Genomic DNA, 21,759 nt, shown 5'->3' with positions numbered 1-21,759 from the left:
AAATTTTTCGACTGCCGAGAATCCAACAGCCGGGATCTCGGCAATAATTTCGACGAATCTAGGTAAAATTTTTACCGAGATTTCGGTAAGCCGAGTCATCGGTAATCGTTACCGAGATCTCGGTAAAAAGAAATTTCGGTAAAAGAATAAAATTACCGAGATATCGACTGTTGGAACCTCGGCGAAAATTTTGCTGAGGTCGGCAAAATAATTTAAGCGTGTAGTTGTCGTAGTAGTGCATTATTCACACAGAAAAAAATAATAAAAACTAATCAGCGCGCAAAAAACACAGGCGCGGAAAATTACACTATTCTGAGCATACTAGTTTATTTGTGGACGCAGTAGCGCCCATGGCAAGTGTTTTTTTTTCAAAGTTTTTTTTTTCAAAAAATCAAAATTTTCAACGTCTGTTGTCTGTGATTTTTTCCATCAAATGATGATGATGATGATGATGGTCCCGCCACATACCCCTACAAAGGTTTGAGCTAGACGAGTTATCTTTTAGATAATTAATTAAGATCAATTTAATCAGATTTGCCAATAACAAAAAAAACGATCCGATTATTTTACAGATATAAATTGTAATACTGTCCATCGCTATACAGCAAAAAACTAAATTTAAAAAAATGAACTGCAGTTTTGATTCATCACTTAGCAAACACCGGTAGTGATACCTCGAGGTCTACAGAAATGCAAAACTTGTGATACCTCTCGCACAGATTTCAAAAGCTTCGCCAGGAACCGCTTTACGTCTTATCAACAAAACCGCGTTCTACATCTCGGAAGTATCTTTCAGCATTTATTTTGATTTTCGACAACAAAACGCCTAAACTTGTGATACCTCTCCGTCGATATCAAAAGTTCGTCTTCTATCGCGTACAAAGACAATCTACCAGGTAGCCAAGGCCAATCATCTATTTCCACTCATTACTAGTCATTCAAAATTCACTTTCATCCATCACGCAAACAGCTCAAAAATGTCAATGATTGGAATAAATTATAAACAACTTATATCTGTATTGCGCGCGCGAGGCTCAAACTTTTGTAGACTACACAAAAAAAGATTCAATTTAAAATTACGTCAACAATATAAAATCCATCATCATCATCGAGGCGATCGTTGTAGTCAATTAATGCCTCAATAAATAAGAAATAATTCAGATTACACCTAAACATCCGTTGGTCACAACTTCGTCAAGATTTAAAGTTAGTCAATTATAAAAAACTTGTCGAGCAGCCGTTCAAAAAGCAGCTTTGATGTGTGAAATACATTGTCTCTTAAACTGTGTTAGTGTTGCTGCACGTTTGATCTGTGTAGGCATCGAATTGAATACATTTATACCCTTGAAAAACAATGAATTTTGTGAAGCACCATGTAAAAAGAAAGGCGTTCTTACTTCATCCGCGTGTCTTGTATTATACCTATGTATGTCACTTCCTCTTTCAATTCGATCACACAAATATCGAGGCAGCAAACCATTAATTACTTTAAAAATGAACACCATAGTTAAATATACAATTCTTTGCTTCACTGACAGCCACTGCAAGGCGTCCAACAAAAATGTTGAGGAAGTGAACCTATTGCATCTCAAAATCAAACGCATTATTTTATTTTGCAAACGCTGTAATCTCGATATTTGTGTTTCACTAGCCAGAAAAAGGATGGAAGGGCAAAAGTCGAGATGAGGGGAGATGATTGATTTATACAAATATATTTTACTAGCAATCGTTAAATCTTTTTTCAATCGGCATAATATTCCGTACTTCTTGGCAATTTTCTTGATGACATTGTCAATATGGGTACCAAATTTTAGCTTGTCATCAATAATCACGCCAAGATATTTAATTTCCCGCACGCGATCAATCGTATCATCATCCATTACAACAGAGACGTCTGCATTTAATCGATTCCGTGAAATTACCATGAACTTGGTTTTACTAATATTTAATTTCAACTGTTTGTATTTCAACCATCTACTTAGAGAACGTAAATCTTCATTCAAGTGTTGGACGGCGTCATCTAAATTCTTAGCTGCAATGAATATAACGGTATCATCAGCAAACAGATTTATGTCACAAAATCGTAAAACTCGCCGCATGTCATTGATGTACATAATAAATAAAATGGGCCCTAATACACTTCCCTGTGGCACGCCGAGAGTGTTCTCCACGGGACTCGAAACAAAATCATTAAAGGCAGTCCGTTGAGTTCTGTCAGCCAAATAGCTTTCAAACCATTTGTATGCAGAACCCGAAATTCCAAAGCGCTTGATTGTTTTCAACAACAAGGGCCGAGAAATTGTCTCAAAAGCGCGTTTCAGATCCAAAACACAGCAACAATCGTATCTTTTACTATCCATTTGTTCTTTCCATTTTGCCAATACCAAATTCAATGCGGTTTCACAAGAATGACCTTCTCGATATCCCGATTGTTCCGGTATCAGCAAGCTATTGGTATTCAAATAAGTTAATAGCTGGCCTTTAACAACTAGTTCTAAAATTTTCTCTAATGTGTGCAACATGTTGATGGGACGAAACTCTTCGGCTTTAATCGTTCCAGCAACTTTTTGTATAGGAATCACAAGAGATTCCTTCCAAACTTGTGGCACGTGCCCAGTTTGCAATGATTCATTAATAAGGTCCAGCAAGTTGTGTCCGATGACTTCAAAGCAATCTTGTATGACATTTGCGTTTACATTATCTACTCCAGCCGTTTTTCCCATATTAAAACAAATTTCCCTAAGTTCTTCCATGGTTATTGGGTGAAAGCCTTCAAATCTGCAATTAACATTAATCGGCTGCTTTATTTCGTCGGGTTCATCAACTAATGCGATAGATTGGTTAATTGATGAAACACTTTCTACGAAATATTTATTAAAACTATCTGCAATTACGTCTTCTGATTGCTCTAATGTGCCATTAAAGGTTATGGACCGCGGTTTACAAGAACTAGGTTTCATTAAAGATTTTAAAATTTTCCATAACTCTTTGCTGTTGTTTTGATGTTGATCAATTTTCCTCTGAATGTATTCGCAACGTGTGCTTTTCAAAGTTTGCGAATATTTGTTCCGCGCCACCTGATACCTATTCCAATGATTATCACTATTACTTCTACAAAACTTTTGTACAATATATCTCTTTGACGCATCAGACGCAATAGATGTAAATTGTACCAGCTGTTCGATTTATTTAAAGATACATACTTGTGTTTAACTTATTGATTGGTACAGGTTTTTAAAACATCAGTAAGAACAGCTGATTTCTGATCTAAAGAACCGGCATATGAATGAAAATCCACGCTTCTTTCGACAAGGCCCGAAACAGCTTGTTTCGAATATTTTCTCCAGCACTTTAATTTTATTACATTACTATAATTACTACTATTGTCATCAACGTTAATCACTAGTGTTTCATGACCGGTTATTTTCAATTCACATTTTTTTCTATACTAATAGAATCAAAGTTAGAATAAACATGGTCAATTAATGTCCTACTGTGCCGGGAAATACGCGTATGTTCAACAACTTTTTGCTTTAAATTGAAAAAATCTGCTAATCGTTTCAAATGATTCGAATCATGGATGTCACACCAATTGATATTAAAATCACCAGCGAGTATATTTAATTTACTAGGGTCAATGAACATCTCCAACCAGTTCTCTAAAATTTCAACAAAACGCTGGTCACTTGAACTGGGAGAATGGTATAAAACAGCATAATTACCAGTCTTCATGCCACGAACAACTGTAATGCCCAAGAACCAGTTTCCGTCACAGACTTCGTTTAATTGAAGCTGAAACTGAACTGATTCTTTGACATAAATAGCAACACCGCCAGTGTGTCTCGAATGTGATAAGCAAGCAGCCACACTGTATCCCGGAATACTATACTGATCAAAAGCTTCCATGTCAACAATATGCGTTTCAGATAAGAATACTAGAAATGGACGTTTACCTTCCACACTCTTACGAAAAGCAACGTAGTTTGTGGATAACCCAGCAATCTTCAAGCACAAACTATCGAATTGGTTCACATTGCTACTGGAACTTGGTTGCTATTCATTGAAACGTAGGCTGCTCTTTTTTCGATCAAATAACCGTTTGAAAACTTTACAATCAGTACTAAATGCACCATGGTTAACGTCCAAGTTAGTTTTACGTTCTTTATTTATTTTTACACAATTAATACATTTCAATACAGTTGACGTGCAATCGGACGTTCTGTGACTTTCGCTGCACTTGGAGCACGCAGTGCTATTTTTGCAATCCTGGCCATTTACAATTACAGCCATTGTCCTCTTGTTCACCTATTACAACGTCGCCATCTTGATGAGCAACAACAGTTGATTGACGATGTAATAGGTGAACAATAGGACAATGGCTGTCACGCATTATTGCCAAGGCGTAAGCGTCTATCCACTCTTCCCCCTCTTGATCTTCCCGTTGTATCGTCTGCACGTCAAACAATGTCATTGTCGGCCACACCCCGATCAGTAGCTCCGATAATGGTTTCGATTCCTCTCACGAAGCTCGATGCGAAAACAAAGCGGCTCGTACAGAGCAAGAAAGATCCGAAAATAGCCCTGCAGGATCTCAGGGACCGGGTTGAGCAGTGCGAGAATCGCGCCAACCCAACTCCTGTCCAGTTATCGGATCTACACGCTCAGTTGGAGGTTTGCCGAAAACTATTGGAGCAGTTTCATGGCAATGATGATGCAAAGGCAAGGAATCCCGACAATTGCAAGTCCTCACAGCAGCCGGTGAAAAACAATCCGAGTTCAACGAAGCCAACTGGAACAATTCCGAAAGCAAACCGAAGTCTGCATACGGCTTCTGGCGAAAACCGGAAAGATGAAAGAAGAAATGTGCCAGATGAATTTTGGCCATTAAGGAAGCCGGTAAGCCACACTGGCTTGGTAAGTCAACCCCTTGGTATTCGTCCAAATGACCTTGGACTATCAGGTAAGCGTCAAGCCTTTTCTAATACTGCTGCAACTATTGAAGAACACACCTCCGAAAATCGCCCCACGACCATAATTTCCCACGAGCAGCTGCGATCTCACGCGCGCTCTGAAGAAACCAGATTGCATTTTGATAACTCTAGTGGGTTGCTGCGAAATACACACGCGCGCCCAGCTGAGTTAAAATTTCCCAATTTTCAATCGGAGCATAACAAATCCGACGAGCAATCGCGAATTCCCCCCGCGAGCTCCACCGTTTTGATCGAACCGTCTCCGCCCCCTCGTCGGTCAGAAAATGTACTACAAAGTCAAGTGATTCTCTCTCCAGCCCAAATTGCGCCGACACAGCAGCAGTTAGCAGCAAGGCAGTCCCTGGCTAAGGATCTTCCCCGATTCTCCGGCAACCCTGCTGAATGGCCCATCTTTATATCAAACTACCGCTATACAACAGAAGCCTGTGGTTTTACGGATGGAGAAAATATGCTCCGATTACAACGATGCCTGTCCGGTACTGCGCTTGAAACGGTACGAAGTCGGTTGGTTTTACCAACAGCTGTTCCTCAGGTGATTGAAACCCTTCGCATGCGGTTTGGACGTCCGGAATTATTAATCAATGCCCTGCTCCGTAAAGTTCGGGAAATTCCAGCACCACGGTCCGATAGGTTGGAAGGTCTTATTGAATTCGGCATGGCAGTACAGGCGTTGTGCGACCATATCGAAGCAGCGGATGAACGCGCTCACTTGTCAAACCCGTCCCTCCTACAAGAACTGGTAGCGAAGCTTCCCGCCGACCGAAGGATGATGTGGGCAGGATATAAACGTGGATTCCAGCGCGTCGACCTGAAAACCTTCGGCGACTACATGGCATGCGTGGTACAAGATGCAACAAGCGTAGTGACGTTCGAACCCGAAGCCAAACACAGCGGGGCACGTGAGCGATCCAAGAGCAAAGCATTCGTCAACTCCCACGCAACGGATAAATCCAACACATCAGGAGACTCTGCACGGAAGGTGAATGAAGAGAGGCCAAAGAAATTCGATTGCATGTTTTGCAACAAAATTGGACATCGAGTACGCGATTGCAATGCCTTCAAAGAATTAAACATCGATGAGCGCTGGAGGAAAGTTAGAGAACTAGGCCTGTGCCAGAGCTGCTTATTTAGTCATGGCAGGAGAGCGTGCCGAGATAAAAAGACCTGCGACATTGAAGGTTGTCAGTTTCGACACCATAGGCTTCTACACTCGGCCAGAGGCTCTCTGAGCCTACCTGCGTCACAGTTCCAAGTGGCAGAGAACCACACTCATCGACTTCTGTCATCATCTACGCTGTTTAGAATTATTCCCGTAACTTTGTACGGGAAAAATGGGTCGGTTAGCACCTTCGCATTCCTCGACGAAGGTTCTGATTTGACACTAGTTGAGAGTGACATAGCCACTTCACTCGGAGTGGAAGGCAGCCCGCTTCCCTTGTGCCTACGGTGGACTGGAAACACTTCTCGCTTGGAAAAGGCATCGCAACAGATTACCATCGAGATAGCGGGATTCCAGCACGGCAAACGATACAAGTTAGTGAACGCAAGAACAGTTTCCAACCTTAGCCTCCCGAGCCAGAGTTTCCAGATAGATGAAGCAGCGAAACAGCACACACATTTGAAGGGAATACCAATAAGTAGCTATCAGAACGCTAGGCCGAAGATACTTATCGGCATCGACAATTTGCGCCTGGCTTTGCCACTGAAGGTTAGAGAAGGAAATGGTACGGGTCCAGTAGCAGTGAAGACTAGGCTAGGCTGGTGTGTATACGGACCACGGGGATGTAATGGTAGTGACTCATACAGCTTCCATATGTGTGAATGCTCCAGTGATGTGGATCTCCATGAAACAGTTAAGCAGTTTTTCAGCATTGAAGAAACGGGAACTCTTCCGGCTGTACATTCTCTGACGAATGAGGAAGAGAGAGCTCTGATGATTCTGGAAACTACGACCCGGCGAGTGGGCAACAATTTCGAGACCGGGTTGATCTGGAAAAAGGACCAAGTTGAATTTCCTAACAGCTACATCATGGCATTGCGGCGTCTAGAATGCCTGGAACGTCGAATGGATCGTGATCCGGGTTTGAGGCATAACCTACATCGACAAATATGCGAATACGAGGCGAAAAAATATGCGCACAAAGCTACGGAAGCGGACATCGCCACGGCAGACCCAAGGAGAATATGGTATCTCCCAATCGGGGCAGTTATAAACCCTAAAAAACCGGGGAAAGTACGAGTCATCTGGGATGCAGCTGCAAAGGTCGATGGTGTCTCGCTGAATAGTGAACTTCTCAAAGGGCCAGATCAGCTCTCTTCGCTCGCTGCTATTTTGTTCCGTTTCCGTAAGTATGGAGTTGCTGTCACTTCTGATATTCAGGAAATGTTTCACCAGATCCGAATTAGAAAGGAAGACAAGAACTCGCAGCGTTTCCTGTGGCGTGACAAGCCTTCAGATAAGCCAACCATTTACTTGATGGACGTTGCCACCTTTGGCAGCACCTGCTCACCAGCATCAGCCCAGTTCGTCAAAAACCGTAATGCCGAGCAATATCGTGAGCTTTATCCCGAGGCGGCGAAGGCAATCATTGACGACCATTACGTCGATGACTATTTGGCGAGCTTCGGTTCAGAAGAGGAAGCAGCTAAAGTAGCAAGTGAAGTCAGGCTCGTTCATGGAAAAGGAGGATTCCAGCTACACAATTGGCGGTCCAACAGTAGCGCAGTGCTACGGCTACTAGGAGAAGTGCAACCTGAAACAGACAAACCCCTGAATTTCGTTGATGGTGTAAGAACGGAGAGAGTTCTTGGTATACTGTGGAGCCCTTTGGAGGATGAGTTGAGTTTTTCCACTCAGATGAGCGATGAGGTGCAGATGCTAATCCGCACAACTACACGACCAACGAAAAGACAACTACTGCGTTGTGTAATGACCTTATTCGATCCTCTGGGATTACTTTCACCGTTCATCATCCATGGGAAGGTTCTAGTCCAGGATTTATGGCGAGAAGGAACGGAGTGGGACGAACAAGTCAGCGACGGAGTGTTCATAAAGTGGCAGAGGTGGATCCAAATGATCGAGTTTATTGCACAAATCCGAATCCCGAGATGTTATTTCCGTTTTGCTACCCTAAGGACGTACCAGGATTCTGAATACCATGTTTTCGTCGACGCGAGTGAGGTAGCCTATTCTTGTGCGATATATCTAAGAACATCTCAAACGACCGGCAAACCAAGCTAAATCTAAAGTAGCTCCGCTGAAACACTGGTCGATAACCAGACTGGATCTGCAAGGGTGCGTTTTAGGCGTACGGTGGTCGCGATTTGTACGAGAGAACAACCAGGTTCACGCTTCAAAGACAGTGTACTGGACGGATTCTAGAACTGCACTTGCGTGGATCAAAGCTGATCCCAGAAGCTATCGGCAATTCGTCTCCTACAGAGTAGGCGAGATACTAGAGCATACAACAGTGAATGAATGGCGTTGGGTGCCGTCAAAGTTGAACCCAGCCGATGAAGCGACCAAATGGGGCAGTGGCCCGTATTTCGACCAAAACAGCAGATGGTTCCACGGACCAAACTTTCTACAGCTCCCAGAAGATAAGTGGCCTCTCTCCACAGAATCATTGATCGCCACTACTGAAGAGATGCGTGCTTCGATCCTCCATCACTATGTATACGAGCCTACCGTAGATTTTAACCGGTTTTCCTCCTGGGATCGACTACTGCGGGCAACCGCCTACGTCCTCCGATTCATCCAGAATTTAACAAATAAGCAGCAGAAGTACTCTGGACATCTTCAGCAAACGGAACTACGGGCAGCCGAGGTTACGATATTCAGGATGGTGCAACGTGAGACCTACCCGGACGAGGTGGCGGCATTGTCCAACAAAACATCAAACGAGTCAGGACAGGAAGTCATCGGAAAAGGCAGTTCCATCTATCGAATAGTGCCACTGTTGGACAACAACGGATTACTACGTGAGAGTGGCCGAGTTGGTGCAGTAGAAGACGTTGACTACAATATACGGCATCCTATTCTCCTCCCGAGAGAGCATAGAGTTACGGAACTACTAGTGTACCATTATCATAAACGATTCCATCACCGAAATTCGGAGACGGTGGTCAACGAGATCCGCCAGGTTTTCTCAATACCAAGACTTCGCTTAGTGGTTAAAAAGGTGACCCGAGACTGTAGTTTTTGTAAAATTCATCGTGCCAGACCAGCCATCCCACCGATGGCGCCTCTTCCTCCAGCGCGACTTGCTCACCATGAGCGTGCCTTTACGCACACCGGAGTAGACTATTTCGGACCGCTACTGGTAAAGCTAGGAAGATCGAATGTCAAACGGTGGATTGCCTTGTTCACCTGCTTGACGGTAAGAGCAGTCCATCTTGAGGTTGCTTATACGCTGTCAACTGATTCCTGCATATCATGCGTTCGACGGTTTGTGGGTCGCCGGGGACCTCCCGCGGAGTTCATTAGTGATAATGGAACAAATTTTCAAGGAGCAGAACGAATATTACGACAACAAATTAGCCAGGGACTGTCAACTACGTTCACCGGAGTCGATACGAAGTGGAGCTTCATACCACCTGGGGCACCCCATATGGGCGGAGCATGGGAACGCTTGGTGCAATCCGTTAAAGCAGCCATGGGAGAAGCATACACAGAAGGAAAGCTTGACGACGAGGGGCTACAGACGCTGGTCGTGGAGGCAGAGAGTGTTGTCAATTCGAGGCCTCTGACGTACTTACCAATTGAAACAGAAGAATCTGAAGCACTGACCCCAAACCACTTCCTGCTACTGAGTTCAAATGGGGTCAAAGCAAGGGGACGACACGAGATACCAATGCATTGCAGCGAACAAGGCCGTCGTGAAATTCTTGGGAGATCGTGGGCACTAATCGAGCGACAGCTGGAAGTATTTTGGAGGCGTTGGTTAAAGGAATACTTGCCGGTGATTCGTCGGCAAACGAAATGGTTCGGCGAGACTCGTGTATTGGAAGCCGGGGATCTAGTTATGGTCGCCGAACCGTCCAAACGTAATGGATGGGAACGTGGTCGAATCGTCAGCACGTCGAGATGGTCCCCATCGTCAAGCAATAGTGAAGATAGGGGAAAAGACTCTTGTAAGGCCGGTGTTACGGCTGGCACTACTAGATGTGAAGGAGAATCGTGAAGACCCGGAAAATTTCGGACTAGACCCGGGGGAGAATGTTGTGTCAGGAAAGAAATAGCTGGCCACCCTGTTCACCGGGATTACTGAAGGGAGGTCAGTGAGATGTCAAAGCGTCGACTTATCTATACTGACAGATGTCAACAGGCTGTCAACCCTTGCCGATGGACTTGTCGTCATTACGATCTCAGTGAAAGACGGGTGTACATCGTTAGTGAAGATTAAAATTAAAAGATTGAGTTATACAGCTATTGATTAAGTATTCTGAAGTACTGAAAGGTGAATTGAGGTTAGAGTTCTTAAAATTCCTTTTAGAGATATAGTCGATAACGTGTTTAATTCCGCAGTTCCATAGTCCGTAGTTCTTGCTCGCATCTAATCCGTCGATCCGTGAAAACCCTGAAAAGAAAGAAAGTGAGGCAATAGTCAGTTAATATCGATCCTATTAATAATGAAATTAACGACCCTTAGGTCACATTGAATTAAGTGAAAGCATAGTCGTAGTCGTAGGGTGAAAAGGGTACAGAAGCCTACCGAATTGTAAGTTGTAGACCATACTTTGCTTTGTTTTCACGTACTTACCCAAATACCATGCGCTAAATTACAGTTGAAGCACTGAATACATTTCTTGCTATCAAAACCGGCTGAGTCTTACACTTCATCCTACCAACGGTGACAGTGCTCATGTGCCCAAATTCTCCACATTGAAAACATCTCAAGATACTAATTTCCGGAACTACAAGGCACCGATCAAACCTTATATTTACCGTTTTCGCGGTCAACAAACAACTGTGAGTCTCTTTATCGACTTCAATTATCACGTTGTACTTGTTGTACTTGAAACGTGGATTTTCATACATCCTAACGACCTTGACATCATTAATAGCGATGTCTTCATTCTGATCTTTCAAGATCTGAATGAAGTCATCCGAAGAAAATTTATCACTCATACCCATCACTTTCAATCTAGGCACCGATGATGGAACAACAGCATTATAGCTTTCTCCCAACTTGCTTTGAATGTCATTTTTCACAACTTCAATATTGTAGCCTGTTGCACACTCAGCAATTATAGAGCCGTCTTTCCCGTTCCTAAAGTTACTGATTTTGTGTGTTTTAGGATCCAGTTTAGAATTCAAAAAGCTGCGAGTAACATCGCTATCCTGATTGGACTCTTTCGGCTTAATCACTATGACAGGGCGAGTCTTACGAGCAACCTTTACTTCATTATTGGTTGTACTTTCTTTTCTGATCTTACTATTTTTGTTTCTATTCCCAGTGTTTTTCTTCAAAACCTCCGCGAAACTAATTTTTTCTTCAATTACATCATCAGATGCCTCGTCGGCATATTCCTGAACTTTACGCTTCTTGCCTCTGGGATTTTTTGTCGACTCCGAAGTCGAGCTTGATGAACCTTGCATAACATTAATTGCAGCTAATTTATTGTTCGCATTAAATTGAAAAATGAACCTTTCATATTTTCCAACTCACTTCCAATTAAATCCCGAAATCCACCAATTGCAACATCGAGGGCGTTTTGTACCCTTTTCCCCAATTGATCCATCCCGTCTTTCAACGCGATGTTCATCTGAGCAGTAATGTGATCTCGAATGCCACTGATCGAATCGGAAAGCGAAGATATTTTCTTCATCTCTTCTTCGAGGTTATGGACATTCGAGAGCAAAACATTCTGCTCGCCACAACACTGGCTTGACAAACAATGATCACACTTGAAAACAACATTCACGTTCTCTGTGACCAGCTTCGCCAATGATTTGGTTATGGACGTGCACTTGTAGTGGTACACTTTAGCGCAACCACAACCAGAACAACTCATTGGTAAATCACTGGGCAGAACCCCCATACCACACTCACTACACTCAACCATCTCGCTTGTGCCTTACGCAGCAAACAAACGGTACCATGTAGACAGCACTAAACACAAAGAAACAATAAAACGCTCAACATAATGTTTACCTGCCGCCAGCAGCAGCTGGGGCTGTAAAAACCAAAATTGAACGAAAATAACCAGCAGACGAAACTTGTCTTTTGATTATTTCGTTACACTGCACTAATGGGCGCGCAAAGAAAATCTTTTTCATGCGGCACTATATCACTTTCACACTCAATTAATTTATTTTAATCACTGCACGGCAGAACTGAACTACTCCGGTCACCACTTTATCATCAAATGCAGTGTCTGGTTGTCTACGGTTGTCACTGGTTTTATTTTCTGCATCTGATAGTAAAAAAGAATTGAAGTGTCAATTTTTTTTTTTCAGAATTTCCCCGCGTGCTGCGTCTGGTTGGCTAGTCACCGGACAGACAAACAGGGCTATCATATATATATATATTATTTTTTTTTTATATATATATAATAGCCTTGTTTGTCTGTCCGGTGACTAGCCAACCAGACGCAGTACGCGGGGAAAATCTCACAAAAAAATAAAATATTTGACACTTCAATTCTTCAGTTCAGATGCAAAAAAAAACAAAACCAGTAACAACCTTAGACAACCAGACACAGCATTTGATGAAAAAAATCACAGACAACAGACGTTGAAAATTTTGATTTTTTAATGCATGAATTAATGAACCGTTTATATTGACAAAAAAAAAACACTTGCCATGGGCGCTACTGCGTCCACAAATAAACTAGTTATATATAGTCCATGAATCTTTTTCATGAATTTCGCCCTAAATGTATGCAATTTGTAAAGCATTATGCCACTTAGTCGACTAAATAGTGACATAATGCAATACAAATTGCATACATTCAAGCGAAAATATCGTTTAAGATTACGCTCTTTCTGGCATTCCCTTTATGTGCATTACTTTCGTGTAAATTTCAACAACTTTTTCTATCTGTGCAAGTTACATTTTTGGTTTTTAAACGGAATTCAAAACCATAACTTGCTCTATATGATCAGCATAAAACCAAAATGTTATTGGGGTATACGGCAAGTGGCACACCATACCATCACAAAACATTTTCTGATCAGTGAACCATGTCCATATGACACGATAGCACCGTTAATCTCCTGCAAAACAAACAAGACATAATTGTTAAAATTGATTTTTGCTTAATTTTTGTCGTCCTTTGCACCAGTTGTTGGTTTTTAATGTCAAGTACATAGGGGTTTGTAACTTTTTTCATTATGCGATAGATGAAATGAGTAATTCTCGCTGAGACCGGGCACACTATTTGCACGAGGTTCTTAAAAATGTTCAAATTTATGTTCATTCGACAGCTTTTGGCGAGTATATTAAGGATCCGAGTTGAATTCTTCAGTAAGGTGGAGCCCTTGTTAGTTAAACACGAAATCACTTTTACGGACCCCTCGATTTTTGTCAATTCTTGACTCAGATATATCGAGATAGGGAGGTTATCGAGATGTAGAAAGCTCAAATGTATGCAGATTGAAGAGACTGAGGAAACCATCGACATAGAGAGAAATATTGAGATATAGAACATCGAGATATAGAGAGTCGACCGAACATCGATGCAAAGCTTAGCTAATTTTGCGCTTTATGTCCAAAAATCTTAGGTGTATGTTTTTTCTATCAAAAGATAGGGAGCGGGACCATTTGGGCAGCACCCCTATTCCCGTCCGCAACCTTAATAACTCGACCGCGTTCCAACCGTTCCAAATTTGGGTTTTTCACGACATTTCAAAAAAGCTGTATTATGTATTCTCTGTATTTTTTGTATATGACTACTCATAGATAATGAATTTGCGACTTTTTGGACTACCAAATAACACAAATTTTGAATAAATTGCGTTGTCGTCTCGATTGTAAAAAAAACAATGCCACAGACTGATTATTATGCTAAATTTCTAATCCTATTCTTAAACATTGACTTGGATATATTAAAATCGAAAACAGCATTGACATCATTAAACATACTTACACAACTATCAAATGGATTATTGTACCCGTATGAGGTTCGGTGGCGTCTAACCGAAAGAGTAGACCTGTCGCGAAGCTGGATGGCGTGTAGGTGTATACAAATTTATGTTAGGTAGAGCCAAGATGAATACACCACTAGGTGTTCCAATCTGCCAAATTCACGATTCAGCCATCTTGGATTTTAGTATGGGAGAGCCAGCCGGTTTGTTTTCGTTTTGCACTGAAAATGAATTTTCACCCCCGCCTTCTTCTCTTCCACAAACTCAAAAGATTGAAGCACCTAGTACTGTCTTCATCTTGGGTAGGGCTATCTATGTAATTATTTTTAAGATCAAATATGAACATTCTTTGCAGTTTAATGCGTCTAAGCGCTAATGTTTCAAGGTCTATGAGCCTGCATCGACTGGCGTAGTCAGGAAGGTTCAGAGAGTCATTCCATGGGAGCTGTCGTAAAGCGTATCTGAGAAAAGAGTGTTGGACTCTTTCCATTAGGAGAGTTTGGACTGCATGGTAGAGCGACCAAACGCAAAACAACATATTCCAAAATGCTGCGGACTAAACAACAGTAAAGTGACTTGAGCGCATAAACATCTGTAAAACAACCATTGTTACGACGAATAAATCCTAGAGCAGCGAAAGCCTTTGCTGTTGTCATACTGATGTGCTCGTTAAACCTAAGCTTGCTATCTATAATTACACCTAGGTCCCGAATCGATTCAACGCGATCAAGAGAAGCTGAGTTGATAAAATATTCAAACTCTATCCTGGATTGACGACGAGAGAACGATATTACTTTGCACTTTTTTGCATTGAGCTCCATTCCGTTTTCAGTGCACCATCTTTGAAGTTCTTCGATATCGTTCTGGAGACCATGATAGTAGAGATGTGAGGATATCGTTCACAAACGGAAGATGAAAATCAAAGGTCCCAGTACACTCCCTTGTGGGATACCTGACATGATGTTAAAGTTGCGGGAGCTTGGTCCGTTGACTCTCCTAAGTGCTGTTCTTCCTGATAAATTAGAATGTCCAGTTATCCAATCTGGGAAGCCAGGGTTCTTAAGCATGTCCATCGTTAAATCGTGCGGAGCCGATGCTTTCGACAAATCGAAGTATATGGCATAAACTTGGTGACCACAATCAATTTCCGTCGAAAGGAAATTCACGTACGTCATTAGGTTTGTTGTGGTCGATCGTTGCTTGACGAAACCATGTTGAGATTCAGAGATGTCGCTGGCGCTGCGTATAGAGATTTCTGTACTAATTCCTCAAAAATTTAAGCCAGGCTGCATACAATTGAAACTCCTCTATAATTTTCTACTGCTTGATTGTTACCAGCCTTGAAAATTGGGGTGATTGAAGCTATCTTCCATGCGGCGGAAAAAGTCGGCGAACAGATTTGCCAAGTCGCTAGGAGAGTCGGCCTTGAGTCCTTTGTACGTCATTTCACCTGGAATTCGGTCATTACTCTTACGGTTACGAATGTACGACCAGAACGATCCCGGATTCTGCTTCGCTGATGCTTCCGTTCGAAGTATATAGCGTCGAAATGCAGCTTCTTGGCAACTATTGTACTGCGATTCAAGTGAACGTAGATTGAAACGATTCTCGGGTGTACGCGCTTTGAAATAACGCTTACGGGATTTCCTCATTACGTTTCGAAGGTGTTGCAACTCAGATGTCCACCACGGCTGCTTGAAAGCTAGCTGTCTTTTTCGTCGACGCGGGACGTGTTCTCGAAGCGTGAGATACAGTTTTTCATAAAACATACGTACCGAACAATCCGTGTTTGCAGCGTGAATGATGTCTGTCCAATCTATACTAGAGAGTGCGTCGGTTAGCTCAGGAAAATTACACCGGCGAAAATCGAAGCTGTTGTCGTCAATATAATCTGGGTCTTCTGCGTAATCCATGCGTCCATCTTTAACGTTAATGTGAAGAACGAAAGGCCTATGGTGGTTATCCATTTTGAGGAGGGCTGTTGGAGGCTCGACAAGTTCGATATCGTTCGGTTCATTAACAAAAGCCAAGTCAAGAATGCGACCGTTTGAGTTGGGAAGGCTGTTGAGCTGGTATAATCCTGTTGCAACTATAGACTCAACTAGGGCGATCTTCTGTTCACTCGATGCGTTGGAAGGAAGTAAGCATCGTCGAACATCCACGTTAAGTAGGGCAAATTGTAATCACCGATGATAATGATTTTATCCGTCTGATAAGCCATTTTGCAAATTTGCTGAACTGCGTCGGAATGTTGTGAGTAGAGGAGTTTGTGAGTTAGGTCGGAGGTAGATACCGCATATATATATATATATATATATATATATATATATATATATATATATATATATATATATATATATATATATCTTCTTCTTATTGGCATTACATCCCCACACTGGGACAGAGCCGCCTCGCAGCTTAGTGTTCATTAAGAACTTCCACAGTTATTAACTGCGAGGTTTCAAAGCCAGGTTACCATTTTTGCGTTCGTATAGCATGAGGCTAACACGATGATACTTTATGCCCAGGGAAGTCGAGACAATCTCCAATCCGAAAATTGCCTAGACCGGCACCGGGAATCGAACCCAGCCACCCTCAGCATGGTATTGCTTTGTAGCTGCGCGTCTTACTGCACGGCTAAGGAGGGCCCTATATATATATATATATATATATATATATATATATATATATATATATATATATATATATATATATATATCGTCATTTTCTGCAGGTTAACACGAACAGCTGTTTTGCTCCAAGTTGTCACAATCGATCAGCTCAACTGAGTGGCATTAATCCGGATTTCCGGATCTGATTGTTCTGACTGAGATTACCAATTGGTTACGTGTATTCAGCAGAAAATGTTTACACCCGTTGCTTTACGTGTCCTATTCGATTGGTAGATTGCACCTCAGACTTTCACCTTCATTGGGTTTGCAGGCGTTCTGACTAGGTGATCGACTCGGTGACCGGACTCTAAGACTGGTTTGTTCGCCCACTGCAGCGTTAAAGTTAAAGCAACCGTTCTGGAGGATTTTCTGTGCAATTGTTCCGTCACAGGGGCAAGACTGGTGGTTTCTCGGTATTTGCGAGAGTACAGCTTCCCTCTGACGATTTTGATCAGGTCCTAATGTTTAAACCATTCACAAAAGTGTCTTTTCCAACAGTGCAAACTTAAAATAATTTCATGTTTCCGTCGAATTCGTGTTACTGTACCCTGTACTTGCATTCTGCTCTCAACATTTGCAGATCACAGGATGTCATATGGATATACAAACCGCTGGAAATTTCTTTATCAGGGAACTATTTCTAAAAGTGCTATTTCGATTTATCAAACATCGTTCATGCGTTCAACTAGTCTTTAACGTATAGACTTTCGAAATGTATGGCGAACATTCTGCAGGAGTTTTTGACCAGTGGAAAAAATGAGATGTACTAGACAATCTTTTCAGTAATCATAGGTCAGCCACAATATGCACGCAGTTTAATTATTCAATTCTGAACTGTTGAACAAGACTTGGCCGGCGCTCGTTTGATCAACAGTTGAGAGCTGCGGTGAATTGATCGCACGAGAACTAGATGGTAAAATGCCACCAGCTGAGCCTGATCGACGATTTTGCACTGATTTCTAATCAACAGCTGTTCGTGTTAACCTATATATATATATATATATATATATATATATATATATATATATATATATATATATATATATATATATATATATATATATATATATATATATATATATATGTATATCGTCATTTTCTGCAGGTTAACACGAACAGCTGTTTGCTCCAAGTTGTCACAATCGATCAGCTCAACTGAGTGGCATTTTAATCCGGATTTCACTGCAATCAAGACTCCACCACCACGTTGAAGATCACTAGTAGCAGTACTGCGATCGCAACGAAAAACGGAATAGTTGACAGCAAATTCGGAATGGCTGCTACTCTGTGATTGATTAGAGCTGGTGCAAAATGCACTTCGATCCAAGTGAATAGTGGTTGAGTTTTACCATCTATTCTCGTGCACGTTTCAGCAGCTCTCAACTGTTGATCAAACGCGGCGCCGGCCAAGTCTTTACAGTCAGTTGGGATAGTGTGGTGTTATTGTTGCTACTAGAGACCAAAAATTCCTCTGCATCTCCACAATTACCACTGGAAGGAAGTTATGTTAGTTGTTACAGTACTTACAAGACTATATTGCGCTGAAATAGCTTGAGTAAGTGTTCAAATAGTTTACAGAGCGTCACGTAATAAATGAAATAGTTTGATATAAGATTAATACAAACAGGTGTTGCAGTATGTCGGTTTCATGATTCAGCCATCTTGAATTTTTGTATGGAACAGCCACCGAGTTTGTTTATGTTTTGCACTGAAAATGAATTTTCCATCCCCGCGCTAGTCTCTCCTATCTACTGTCGAAGTGAGTCAGCCCTGATATAAGAACCCTGGTTAGATAGATATAAGGCTTGTTCGCGACAAAATCTGGACACATAACTTTAAGAATAAAAATAAACTGCTGTTGGTTTATTTCGGTACGTTTTTCACTTCATATGGCTTCATTCCTTATCGATGCTTCGTATGCACGAAACTTAGTGACATTTGAATTTTCTAAGAAATAATACGTGCCGAATGTTTTGACATCCTCAGTAGAATCTGTTTCGAGCTCGTATTCTTCTGGTGGCTCATAAAATCCGTTTTTGATCCACTCTCTGATGTTTTAGATATTGTCAAACAAGCATCGACATATTTTAAAACGCTTTGAGCAGTGTTCACATGAAAACAAAATGTTTTTAGTCAGTTTCTGGATCGAGAGACCCGAATTTCAATGGCGTCTGCACACAATTCTTTCCGAACCTACAATTTCTTCGACGCCATTATTCACTACGAACTTGTAACACTTATAAGAAATATATTTTCAGAAAGTACACACATACATTCATCAATCTACGAAATATTTCACTCGTTGATGTTCTATTTCAAAAGTTATACGTGTTTAAAGGTGTCCAGATTTTGTCGCGAACAAGCCTTAACATAAAATTTTTCCAAATGAATGTTCATCTATCGCTTCATGGTTTGTAGACTTATGGAATGTGGCAAGATAACATGGAATCTGATAGCTCTCTGTAGCAACATGCGCAAAAATGATCCTGTGGAGTAAAGTATGCTGTAAAATTTGGTACAGATTTATCATATTAAAGCCAATAGTATTTATCCATAATAAATAAACGTACAACTCGTGCTGAAACAATCGTCTTTTTGCAACTACACTGGATTCTGTTTTTGCAAGATTTACATTTTCTCAATTTTCCACTCATCCTAAATGTTTAACGCATATTAATTATCATGTGATTTTTCTTTAAAATATTCAGGATTTTTTGAAACATGTTTGGAAGATTTTGGTGGTAAAATGATGCCACACGATCAAAAATACGAGCGGAAAAAAATCGTGTAACAACAGAATCCTGTGTAGTTGCACAAACTACTATTTTTTACTTTAACATGTTATACGCAACAGTCTTAGGTTTCATCACTAGTCATGAAGTTTGATACTCGGATTGGATTAATACAAATTTTTGGCCACTGTTATGGTCATCAGGGAACTTCCAGAGCCTTAATACTTAACAGCAGTAAGAACAAATTGCCCTCAAATTAATTGGTATGAAAAGTTCCAATCTGTTGTCTACGATACTTAGAGCCCTTTTGCTCTAAAGAATGATTCCGAGAAGTAGTAGTATGGATTTTATGTAGATTTAAGGTAGATTTGCTTGTTCTAATTGGAGAAATTCCATGAACTAATAACTAATAATGAACTTGATTTTTTTCACAAGGGGCATACAAGCAATGATGGTACTCATCTTGTGATGCTTCGTTAAAATTGTTGGTTGTATTTTGGTTGGATTTTTTTTCATGACCCTCTTATTTCTTATGGCGATTCCGATCATGGACCAATCGACTACAGAGTTGGATTTTTCTCGTTTCTAGTAGGTTCGACAACAGTTTTGGCAATCAACCAACCCACTCCGGAGTTGGGTGTTTCTTAATCCGATTAGGTTCTAAAGCCATTCCGATCATCTACCACTTAATCCAGAGTTGAATTTTGTTAATCCAATCAAGTCCAGTCCAGTTGTTCCTTCAAATCACGGACAGATCTACTCCAGAGATAAATTTTGCTTGATCCGAAATTATCTGATAGCGATTTCGACCATTGACCGATCTACTTCAAAGTTGGTCAAAAGCAAAATATATTTTTAAATTTACAAGACTTTGAATCGACCAGAGCTACGTAAGAATTATTTTTTTTAATTTTAAGTTTATTTATTTACTTATCGATTTCTTCGCCTTGAATTAAAAAAAACTCCTCAGAATGCTTCTTATATAACATTTCTATTTCTATTCGTAAAAACTAGTTTAAACACATTAAAATCAAAAACGAAGCTAGCACTATTAAACGATCGAAAACAGGTTTTCAGCGGGTTGTTATATCCGTATGACATCCTGTGGCGCTGAATCATAATGAGATCCCGTTCCCGCAGTTGCCGAGAAGGAGTGTAAAACATAAAATGTAGCAATGAATAGGGACACTTGTAATTATTCGCAAAATCGTCAGAGGTGGCTTTAGCGCCACTCTCGCGTACGAGAGACCACCAGTCTTGCCCCACTATTTTTGAGACAATTCCTTAGGGGAAATCCTCGAACGGTTGCTGACTGAACGCTGAATCCTGGGCGAACCAAACTACAATCCTTTGCCCCAGTTACCCTCGCAATCACTGAAACGCAAAACCTATAGAGGAATAAAAGTCTGAGGTGCAATCTACCAACGAAATAATGGAAACGTAAAGAGAACAGCAGGTTCCCATGGAACTGCTGAAATACAATCAATTGACTCTCAGAGCTTTTAATTCAACAAAATTATTATTCTACGACTTCATTCGGGTTGGGCGGAATTTCTGTACTGGCTAAGGGAAACTATTTCATGGCCATGATAACAAAAGTTTCCACGTTCCTGAGCAGGATTTTTCGGTGACCTTAGATTCCGGCGGGATGCCGAAGGCGACGGGTTTTCCGGCGGAGTGCCGAAGACGTAGGTTTCTCCGACGGGATGTCGGAACCACTGAACTGTCCGGCGGGACGACGATGGTTCGTCTTATCGTGCTGGCGACGCAGGTGCCTCGATGGCGTCAAGGTACCGGCGACTTGCCAGTGGGTGACCGTTGCTCCACACTGGCGGCTGGACGGAAGGCTTCCAATTTGAAACTGTCTAGAGCGTCCGGAATAGGGTGGTCTAACCGGTAGTACCGAAACCGGTAATACCGGTATTATCGGCCAATTTAGGATACCGAAAATACCGGTTTTAAAGACGGAAAATACCGGTATTTTCGGTATTTCAAAGTTTACTGTCAGAATCAAAAATCTCGAATAGTTTTCACCTACATATACCAACTAAACTGCATGTAATCGCATATCTGTCCCATATAAATAGGAAATCGAGCATAGATGGGAGAGATATTCGGTTACAAGTAGTAAAGACTCATCGTGCAAAAAATACAACAATTGAATGTGCGCACACTCAATCGGCGGTTGTTAGATTTTCTGACAATTCTGTATAATAATCTACTAAAACCTGTATAAGAACTCGACATATGCAAAATTGTTAGATAGCTTAGCT

General features: G+C 41.4%; 1 long non-coding RNA gene across 1 annotated transcript in view; it reads left to right on the top strand.

Moving 5' to 3' along the window:
- The window catches only part of LOC134215761 (uncharacterized), a 490,502-nt gene that overhangs the window by 26,344 nt on the left and 442,399 nt on the right, over nucleotides 1-21,759 (top strand). The window lies entirely within an intron of this gene.

This window comes from Armigeres subalbatus, chromosome 2 (genome assembly GCF_024139115.2).
Source record: "Armigeres subalbatus isolate Guangzhou_Male chromosome 2, GZ_Asu_2, whole genome shotgun sequence".
Classification (NCBI taxonomy): domain Eukaryota; kingdom Metazoa; phylum Arthropoda; class Insecta; order Diptera; family Culicidae; genus Armigeres; species Armigeres subalbatus.
The sequence above is the reverse complement of the archived record's forward strand: the minus strand, read 5'-3'. Positions and strand labels throughout refer to the sequence as shown.